The sequence below is a fragment of the Hordeum vulgare genome, chromosome 7H (genome assembly GCF_904849725.1).
Source record: "Hordeum vulgare subsp. vulgare chromosome 7H, MorexV3_pseudomolecules_assembly, whole genome shotgun sequence".
Lineage (NCBI taxonomy): Eukaryota > Viridiplantae > Streptophyta > Magnoliopsida > Poales > Poaceae > Hordeum > Hordeum vulgare.
Genome location: NC_058524.1, coordinates 266,875,812 through 266,884,207, shown reverse-complemented (window position 1 = coordinate 266,884,207; position 8,396 = coordinate 266,875,812).

The window sequence follows — 8,396 nt, the reverse complement described above, 5'->3', positions numbered from 1 at the left end:
ATGATTGAGAGCTTCTTGCTTTGTCACTACCATATGCTAGTGGGAATCTTCATTATATAACTTGGCTTGTATATTCCAATGATGGGCTTCCTCAAATTGCCCTAGGTCTTCTTGAGCAAGCAAGTTGGATGCACACCCACTAGTTCTCCTTTTGAGCTTTCACATACTTATAGCACTAATGCATCTCTTGTATGGCAATCCCTACTCATTCACACTGATATCTATCAATGGGCATCTCCATAGCCCTTTGATACGCCGAGTCAACGTGACCATCTCCTCCTTTTTGTCTCACAACCACCACCACACTCTATTCCACCTATAGTGATATATCCATGGGTCACGTTCATGTATTGCGTAATAGTTATAAAAAGTTTGAGAAAGTAAGAGTGCGAAAACAATTACTTGGCCAATACCGGGGTTGTGCATGATTTACATTAGTTGTGTGAGGATACTGGAGCATAGCCAGACTATATGATTTTGTAGGGATAACTTTCCTTGGCCTTGTTATTTTGAAAGTTCATGATTACCTTGCTAGTTTGCTTGAAGTATTATTCTTTTCATGTCAATAGCAAACTATTGCTTTGAATCTTACGGATCTGAACATTCATGTCACGTGAAAGAAGTTGCAAAGGACAACTATGCTAGGTAGAATTACACATCAAAAATTCATTCTTTATCACTTCCCTACTCGAGGACGAGCATGAGTTAAGCTTGGGGATGGTTGATACGTCTCCAACGTATCTATAATTTTTGATGGTTTCATGTTATTATCTTGTCAAACTTTGGATGTTTTGCATGCCTTTTATATATTTTTTGGAACTAACTTATTAACTCAGTGCCAAGTGCCAGTTCCTGTTTTTTTCCATGTTTTTGACCCCTTTCAGAGGAGATTTTGAAACGGGGTCCAAACGAAATAAAATCCCTAAAAAGAATTTTTCTGTAACGGAAGAAGATGAGGAGACTTGAGAGCCAAGGCAGGGGAGCCCGAGGGGCCCCACAAGCCCCCACCCCGCGGCCAGGGGGAGGCCGCGGCCCACAAGCTTGTGGCCCCCCTGGACGTCCTTTGCCCTAGGTTTTGCGCCTATATATCCCCAAAAATTCCACAAAAAATAAGGAGATCAACGAAAGTACCTTTCTGCCGTCGCAAGCTTCTGTCTCCGCAAGATACCATCTGGGGCACGTTCTGGTGCCCTGCCAGAGGGGGGATTCGGATACGGAGGGCTTCTTCATCAACACCATGACCTCTCCGATGATGCGTGAGTAGTTCACCATAGACCTACGGGTCCATAGCTAATAACTAGATGGCTTCTTCTCTCTCTTGGATCTTCAGTACAAAGTTCTCCATGATCTTCATGGAGATCTATCCCATGTAATCTTCTTTTGTGGTGTGTTTGTCGAGATCCGATGAATTGTGGATTTATAATCAGATTATCTATGAATCTTATTTGAGTTTCTTCTGATCTCTCTTATGCATGATTTCATATCCTTGTAATTCCCTTCGAGATGTGGGTTTTGTTTGGCCAACTAGATCTATGATTATTGCAATGGTAGAAGTGCTTGGTTTTGGGTTCATACCGTGCGGTGACCTCACCAAGTGATAGAAGGGGTAGCGAGGCATGCATCGTGTCGTTGCCATCAAGGGTAAAAAGATGGGGTTTTCATCATTGGTTTGAGATTATCCCTCTACATCATGTCATCTTGCTTCAGGCGTTACTCTGTTCGTCATGAACTCAATACACTAGATGCATGCTGGATAGCGGTCGATGTGTGGAGTAATAGTAGTAGATGTAGAAAGTATTGGTCTACTTGTCTCGGACGTGATGCCTATATGTATGATCATTGCCTTAGATATCGTCATGACTTTACTCATTGGGTGCAAGCTCGTTTATGTTTGCGCAGGTATTCTGGACTTGACGAGACCCTCCTTCTGGATCGATACCTTGGTTCTCAAACTGAGGGAAATACTTACTGCTCCTGTGCTGCATCACCCTTTCCTCTTCAAGGGAAAAACCGACACAAATAAGAGAAGTAGCAAGAAGAATTCCAGGCGTTGTCGGGGAAGGACTTTTGTTGCCGTAGCAATGCACCAAAAAGATTACAGTGTGCTCCTTCAGCTATTCGGCGGAGGAGGAAGAAGGAGCTGCCGACTCGCGTCTACCTCTCCTGTATGGGTGAGTGTGAGAGCAATTGAGAGACCCTCTCCATGGAGGGGATTGGGGGGTTTTATAGACGAACCCACCGACCTACAATAAGGATAAAAGTACAAAGGAGGGACCCGCCTGGCAGCCTCGCCGGCTGGCGAGGGGGTCCACAGTGGTCTTGTCTTGTCGCTGGAGGGGCCCGCCGGCTGCAAGGTCCCGTCGGGCCATGGGACCCGCCGGCTAGCCAATAAAACTCTCGCATAAGGCTCATGCAGGATACATGTAGTACGTACAACATCGTCTTGCGAGATTCGTCGCTGTCTCCACTGTAGCCATGCCAAGCTTGGTAATGGAGTGGGTGCTCACGGGTTGGTACTGTGCGGAGTTGACGGACCGGAGCCGGAGTAGGTCAGCGACTTGTCCACTGACACTGTATTTCTCGTGCGCTCCAACCTTGTCCCTGTGCTGATGCGTATGCACCTTTAATTATAGACTCCCGACATGGGCTATGATCTGATGTGACTTGAGCTTCCTGTCCGGCTAGCCACCTCGCTAGCCGGCCCAGGAACGGTCGTCTCGCCCCTAGCCGGCAGGCGCTTCCCAGACGGCCTGATGGAGGTAGCTGTCTCGCTCCTAGCCGGCAGGCAATTCCTAGCCGGTCAGGAGGAGCTGGCTGTCTCATCCCTAGCCGGCAGGGGTTTCCTAGCTGGCCAGGAGGATTTGGCCGTATGGAGAGATTTGAGGTTTCCGTTTAATCTTGAATGCAAAGGAGTAGGCTCGATGAGCCTACTTCGGGGTTATCCCCCCGTCACATGCGGAGCGCCGGCCCGAGGCAGTGGACCGCACACTGAAGAAGTGATGAAAGAGCGCCACCGAGGTCCTCATGCTCATGTGGGGCCTCACAGTAGAAAGCGAAGATGACCAAGAAGAGAACAGAGTTGGGCTGGAGGTGCAGAGCTTTGATCTGGTAATGGGATAGGATGACGTAAATAAAGTCGGAAAACAGAGGGACTAGCCCGACGTAAACGCTTTGGAGGAAGAAGGGGTTGGTAGGCCTCAACAAGCGGCTCAAAGCCGCCGAGCCCGACCAGTCAGCGATCTATCTCCACTTGTGTGTGTCTCCGGCCAAGAAGAGGAGCACTGGACCCAGTTCGTCCGCCTTCGAGACTCGGGAAGGCAAGAGATCCGGCCTGATGGTGGCGATGCTCGCAGGAGGCATGATGACCCACAAGTATAGGGGATCAATCATAGTCCTTTTGATAAGTAAGAGTGTCGAACCCAACGAGGAGGAGAAGGCTCTGATAAAAGGTTTTCAGCAAGGTACTAACTGCAAGCACTGAAAGTAGCGGTAACAAGTGTTGGTGTAGTGAGGTGAAACATAGCAAGAGAAAAGTAACAAGTAAAAAGTAGTAGCAACAGTGCAGCAACTAGCTCAATCCCTTTTGTAGCAAGGGACAAGCCTGAACAAAGTCTTATAAGAGAAAAGCGCTCCCGAGGACACACAGGAATTTCTGTCATGCTAGTTTCATCACGTTCATATGATTCGCGTTCGTTACTTTGATAGTTTGATATGTGGGTGGACCGGCGCTTGGGTACTGCCCTTACTTGGACAAGCATCCCACTTATGATTAACCCCTCTCGCAAGCATCCGCAACTATGAAAGAAGAGTTAAGACAACATCTAACCATAGCATTAAACTAGTGGATCCAAATCAGCCCCTTACGAAGCAACGCATAGACTGGGGTTTAAGCTTCTGTCCCTCCAGCAACCCATCATCTACTTACTACTCCCCAATGCCTTCCTCTACGCCCAAATATGGTGAAGTGTTATGTAGTCGACGTTCACATAACACCACTGGAGGAAAAACAACATACAGCAAAATACCGAACAATTACCAAACTCACATGACTATTATTAGCATGACTTATCCCATGTCCTTAGGAACAAAAGTGACTAATCACAAAGCATAATCATAATCATGATCAGAGGTGTAATGAATAGCATCAAGGATCTGAACATAAACTCTTCCACCAAGTAATCCAACTAGCATCAACTACAAATAGTAATCAACACTACTAGCAACCTTACAAGTACCAATTGGAGTAGCGAGACGGAGATTGGTTACAAGAGACGAACTAGGGATTGGAGAGGAGATGGTGCTGATGAAGATGTTGATGAAGATACCTCCCCTCCGACGAGAGGAGTGTTGGTGATGACGAAGGCGACGATTTCCCCTCCGGGAGGGAAGTTTCCCCGGCAGGATCGTCCTGCCGGAGCTCTACATTGGATCTGCTCAAGTTCCGCCTCCTGGCGGCGGCGAAACCACGAAAAAGCTCCCGAATGATTTTTTTCTGGAATGAAACCCTTCATATAGAAAAAGAGTGGGACAAGTGGGCCGCCAGGGTGCCGACAAGCCCTGTTGCCGCGGCCAGGGGGTAGGTCGTTGCAACCAGGCTTGTGGGCCCCTGGTTGCTCCCCTCTGACACTTCTTTCGCCCAGTATTTTTTATAAATTCCAAAAAAATCCATGTTGATTTTCAGGACATTTGGAGTTGCGCAGAATAGAGCACTCACACTTGCTCTTTCTCCAGTCCAGAATTTCAGCTGCCGGTATTCTCCCTCTTCAAATAAACCTTGCAAAATAAGAGAGAAAAGGCATAAGTAAGGTTCCACAAAGTATAATAACAGTCCATAAAGCGATAAATATCAACATTAAAGCATGATGCAAAATGGACATATCAACTCCCCCAAGCTTAGACCCCGCGTGTCCTCAAGCGAAAACTAAGACCCAAAACATGTCCACATGTTTACGGATGAAGGTGTCGATAAAACAAAATACGGACATGAGGGCATCATGATCACACATAGAACAGTAATACATCATGGAGATTCTTACGGGAAAGTAACAATTCCTTCACAAAGCAAAGTATGAAACAAAAACTTTATCGAGAAGTGGCCAACAACAGTCCATAGTCATTGAAGCAATTGAAATTTATCATATTATCAGAAAGAGTCAAATGAGAGCTTCTAAGGCAAATCCACATACTCAATCATCTATTTTCTTTTCCACAATTGTTACAACTCACGTGGTACTCACGATATCAAAGTTTCAGTTGGACACTGAGAAAGATAGGGGGTTATAATTTTGCCTCCCAACCATTTACCTCTAGGGTAAAGTCAACAATAATAAAGCTTAAGTACTCAGCTCCAAGTTGATATATGAATATAGATCTTTCCCAAGCATATGACGTTCATCAAGAAAAAAGGCTAAATAAGGAATTGGTGAAGATCACCATGACTCTTACAAGGGGAAAAAGTAAAGGTACAAGATAGGCCCTTCGCAGAGGGAAGCAAAGGTTGTCATGCGCTTTTGAGGTTTGGATGTGTGTCCTCTTAGTGCGGAGGAACGTCACTTTATATTGCCTCCTGTGATAAAGAACTTTATTATGCAGTCTGTCGTTTTTATGTCTTCCTCATCACAGGTTCGTACAAAGCTTATTTTCCACACACTAATAGACCATACATATTAGAGAGCAATTTTTATTGCTTGCACCGATGACAACTTACTTGAGGGATCTTATTCAATCCATAGGTAGGTATGGTGGACACTCATGGCAAAACAGGGTTGAAGGTTTATGGATGCACAAGTAGTATCTCTACTTGGTGCGGGTGTTTTGGTTAATATGAGGTGGAAGCAATCGTCACATGCTAAGGGATCTCTAATCACATAACATTGTTTGGAACCAAGCAAACACAATTCATTATGTTGTATTCCTTGTCCAACATCTACTTCTAGGCATGTAATAGTTTGGTGAGTGCTCACAATTATAGAAAGTGTCTAAGATGATATATTTATATGTGAACCTCTCTTTCCTTATTACTTCTTATTAATTGCAACAATGACTGAGGTCTATGTTGCTCTACTCTCAACAAGTTTCAATCATCATACTTGTTATATGTGAAGCTATCACTTTCCATAAGATCATCTAATGATCTTTCATGCTATCGTTCCTCTCATACTTTTGACCATGGCATAAAACAAAGCCCTTGACTAAGATACTCTTTATTACATAGCTCGCAAGCTTGAATACATCGGGGGAGACACAAGGCAAAAGACTCAAACTAAAAGACTAAAGACTTATTCCACTAAGAGAAGAAATAAAACTGAAAAGAAAAAACTAAAACAAAGGTAAAAGCAAAAGATATAAAGGTGATACGATACCAGGGCAACTCCCCCAAGTTTGGAAAAACCCAAGGGGATTGCCCATACCAATGCTTAGTTGTCTTCCTTTGGTGGTGATGGTGGTGGTGTTGTTGAAGTAGTCTGGTCCTCCATCTTCCAAGGCATAGGTGCTCCATCATGGCAGGATGAACGAATCGCCGGAATCCTCAAATCTGCAGCCAACCGTATTGATTTAAATCTATACTCATACTCACAGTTTTGGTTCTACAGGTCATAGATCTGGCCCTGGAGTTGATCAACCCTGTCATAGAGCCTGGAGAGGTGCTTCCCAATGTCAATGGCATCCATCTTGTGATTGCTGGTGAACTCCGTGATCATCATGTGGTTGGCGTTGAGACCACGCTCCACCATCACTTGGCACTTGAAGACTTGTTGCTCCATTGCTTCGAGCCTCGTCTCCATGCTTCCGGTCTTCTTAGGCCCCTCAACATCACAGATGTGCAACATCCCTTCGCTCATCTTGATTGATTGGGGGTGCTGCAACACTTCCGTGAGGTAAGGATTGATGACCTTCTCGAAGATTTTGTCCTTAGGAACTTTTGGGGAAGTCATGACGATCTAGATCAGCAGCAGAAACAGGGTCGAAATGAAAACAGAGGAAAACTGTGCGATACGGAGATCAAAACGCTCAGGCGTATATATAATGATTTTTTCTGGACCAGAAGGAGTACTCCGTAAGAAAACGGAGTCCGGGAGGCACACGAGCTGCCCACAAGCCATGTTGCCGCGGGCAGGGGGAGGCCGCGGCAACCCAGCTTGTGGCCGCCTCGTGCGCTCTCCGGACTGCTTTTTATTTTTCTAATTTTCCATAAATTCCAAAACGGAGAAAATTTTCTATTGGAAAAGTTTCGGAGTCCAATTACTTACCGAAGCAGATACCTCTTAGTTTTCAGGGTGTGAAACACGCTGATAAACATGCCTTATGTACTCCTGTGGAGTTATGACATTGGTGATATTGGTCTCAACATTTATGGGAGTACCACATATGTAATGCTTGATTCTTTGCCTGTTTACCACTCTAGGAAAATTGCCTTCCATGTTATTGATTTTGATGGCACCGGAACGATATACTTCCTTGAGAACGTAGGGACCTTCCCATTTAGAGAGAAGCTTGCCTGCGAAGAATCTCAAACGAGAATTGTATAGTAGGACATAGTCACCTACATGGAACTCTCGTTTTTGTATTCTTTTATCGTGCCATCTCTTAACCTTTTCCTTGAACAACTTGGCATTCTCATATGCCTGGGCCCTCCATTCATCTAATGAGCTGATATCAAACAACCGCTTCTCACCGGCAAGTTTGAAATCAAAGTTGAGCTCTTTGATTTCCCAATAAGCTTTGTGTTCCAGCTCAAGAGGTAAATGACAGGCCTTACCGTAAACCATTTTATACGGTGACATGCCCATGGGATTCTTATAAGCAGTCCTATAAGCCCATAGTGCATCGTCAAGTTTGCTAGACCAATTATTTCGAGATCTATTGACGGTCTTTTGTAAGATCAATTTTATCTCCCTATTAGTCAACTCCACTTGACCACTAGACTAAGGATGATAAGGAGATGTAACTCTATGGTTGACATCGTACTTAGCGAGCATCTTGTGGAAAACACCATGAATGAAGTGTGAACCGCCATCATCCATCAGATATCTAGGGACTCCAAATCTTGGGAAAATGACTTCTTTAAGCATCTTAATAGAGGTGTGGTGATCAGCATTCTTAGTGGGGATAGCCTCTACCCACTTAGTGACATAATAAACAACAACTAAGATGTGAGTGTACCCATTGGAACTCGGGAAAGGTCCCATCTAATCAAAGCCCCAGACATCAAATGGTTCAATGACCAGTGAATAGTTCATAGGCATTTCCTGACGCTTACTGATGTTCCCTATTCTTTGACATTCGTCACAAGACAGGACAAACTTACGGGCATCCTTGAAGAGCGTGGGCCAATAGAAACCTGATTGCAATACCTTATGAGGAGTTCTGTCTCCAGCATGGTGTCCTCCGTAAGC